This window comes from Gossypium arboreum, chromosome 2, assembly GCF_025698485.1.
Source record: "Gossypium arboreum isolate Shixiya-1 chromosome 2, ASM2569848v2, whole genome shotgun sequence".
Classification (NCBI taxonomy): domain Eukaryota; kingdom Viridiplantae; phylum Streptophyta; class Magnoliopsida; order Malvales; family Malvaceae; genus Gossypium; species Gossypium arboreum.
Window position 1 is genome coordinate 57,067,494 of NC_069071.1, and position 2,392 is coordinate 57,069,885.

General features: G+C 37.3%; 1 non-coding gene across 1 annotated transcript; it reads left to right on the plus strand.

Moving 5' to 3' along the window:
- The first annotated feature begins 991 nt into the window (after window positions 1-991).
- On the plus strand, window positions 992-1,098 carry LOC128289694 (small nucleolar RNA R71). Its single transcript, XR_008279339.1, has one exon. It is a non-coding gene; the product is annotated as a small nucleolar RNA R71 (small nucleolar RNA).
- Window positions 1,099-2,392: the final 1,294 nt, after the last annotated feature.

A 2,392-nucleotide genomic window follows, 5' to 3' on the forward strand; every position in this document is an offset into this window, starting at 1 on the left:
ACTTCCTTTTGTTTGTTTGAAGCTCCTTTAAAAATTTTGCATATGTGGGCATCTGTGATATAGCTTCAACAAAAGGTAAGTTAATATGCAGTTGTTTAAAAAGTTCAAGAAATTTACTGAATTGTGCATCTATGTGGTCTTTTTTCAACTTTGCTGGATATGGAAGTGGTGGTTTATATTCCTTTAGTATTGGATTGTCATTGTTTTCGGGTTTTACCTACTCTCCTTTGTTTCTGTTAACTTTTTGTGGTGGCTCCTTTTCGGATTTGACTAACACTTTCCCACTCCTTAGTGTAACTGCTTTTACATGCTCTTTTGGATTGGGTTCGGTGTTACTAGGTAGATTTCCTGGTGGTCTTTCTGAAATCATCTTAGCCAGCTGCCCAATTTGATTCTCGAGTCCTTGGATCGATGCTTGATGATTTTTAAGTTCAGTTTCAGTGTTCTGAAAATGGGTTTCCACTATTGAAATAAATTTTGACATCATCTCCTCAAAGTTCAGCTTTTTCTCTTGCTGGAAAGGTTGTTGTTGGAAGCCTGGAGGGGGTGGTGGTCTCTGGTTCCCTTGACCTCCCCATGAGAAATTTGGGTGGCTCTTCCATCTTGCATTGTAAGTGTTACTGTAAGGATTATTTTAAGGTCGAGGATTATTACCCTATAATTTAATTGCTCATTTTCCATGTTGTGGCCATAAGGTGGGTATTCTGAATTTTTCATTCCTCCTCCACTTGCATTGCATTGCATTACTGCGTGAACCTGTGAAGAACCAAGTAAACCATCAATTTTTCTATTCAAAAGTTCTACTTGATTAGAGAGCATGGTGACTGAATCGACATTAAAAGTGCCAGTTATTCAGTGACATCTCTTCAATAAATTCGTAAGCCACCTCAGGTGTCTTATTATTGATAGTCCCACCAGCAGCTGCGTCAATCATCTGTATAGTCGAAGGATTTAGGCCTTGTGAAAAGTTTGAACTTGTAGCCAGAGTGGTAATCCATGGTGAGGGCACCTTCTCAAGAGATCCTTGTATCTCTCTCATACATCATAGAGTGTTTCGAGATCCATTTGCACAAAAGAAGAGATGTCATTCCTCAACTTAGCCATTTCAGCCGGCGAAAAATATTTAAGTAAAAATTTTTCGGTCATTTGTTCCCAAATAGTGATTGACCCTCGTGGTAACGAGTTCAACCATTGTTTAGCTTTGTTCCTCAACGAAAAGGGAAACAACCGAAGGTGAATGGCATCATCAGAAACGCCATTGATCTTGAAAGTGTTGCAAAACTCTAAAAAAATCGCCAAATGAGCGTTTGGGTCCTCATCCTGCAAACCATCAAACTGAACAAACTGTTGGATCATTTGAATTGTGTTAGGTTTCAATTCAAAATTATTTGCAGCAACAGCAGGACTAACTATACTTGACTCAGTTCCTGTTAAAGTAGGTTTAGAATAATCATACATAGTGCGTGGAGCAGGATTCTGATTTACTGGATCAGCAGCTATCGCAGGAGGTAGCGGGCTTTCCTGATTTTTAGCCATTGTAATGCCCCAATTTTTGAGAATTCTGTGAATGTTGGCATAGGTTTAATTATGTTAGTGGGCCTCTAAAAGGCCCAAGCTTAAGATAGAACCCGGCAATTTTAGTTAATTTTTGTTCCATAAGAAAAAGGGGGTGAAATTATGAAATAGGACCTATGTGAAAATGTTTGAAAATGCTATAGGCTAAATTGAAGTGGCCAAATAAATAGGAGTGCAAAATAGGAGGATTTGCATGACAAACCTCCCATTTTACATGAAGTGGCCAGCCATCATGTTATTGTAGACAATATGAGCACTTGATATCCATAATTCATGGTACAAATTGATAATGGGTTAGGTAAATGTTCCATGATAATGGATTAGGTAAATATTCCATGATAATGGGTTAGGTAAATGTTCCATGATAATGGTTTAGGTAAATGTTCCATGATGGGCATTTCATGTCTTTTGTATTAAAGAATTAAATAGATGAAATATGAAATTTTATTAAGAGAAAAAGGGGTGAAAAGAACAAAGTTTTGTCTATCTTTTTTCATCATAGCCGAAAGTTAGAGAAGAGAAAGGAGAGGAGAAAGCTCTTGAATGTTCGGTCACTTGGGGAAGAAAATTGAAGGTAAGTTCATGGTAGTTTGCTTCTATCTTGATGTTCATGAGTTCTTCTTGATTCTACCTTAACTCTTGAAGCATATTTTGGTTTTTAGTTGTGTTGTGAGCATTTAGTCATGAATTAAAATGAAGGAAATGGTTGTTGTTTCATGTTCTTTTGATGAAAAATGGAAGATAGGTGAAGTTGAGCGAAACAATTGAGCATGCATGTGCCTTAGATGCTAAAGAGAAAAATCGGCTAACATGTTGT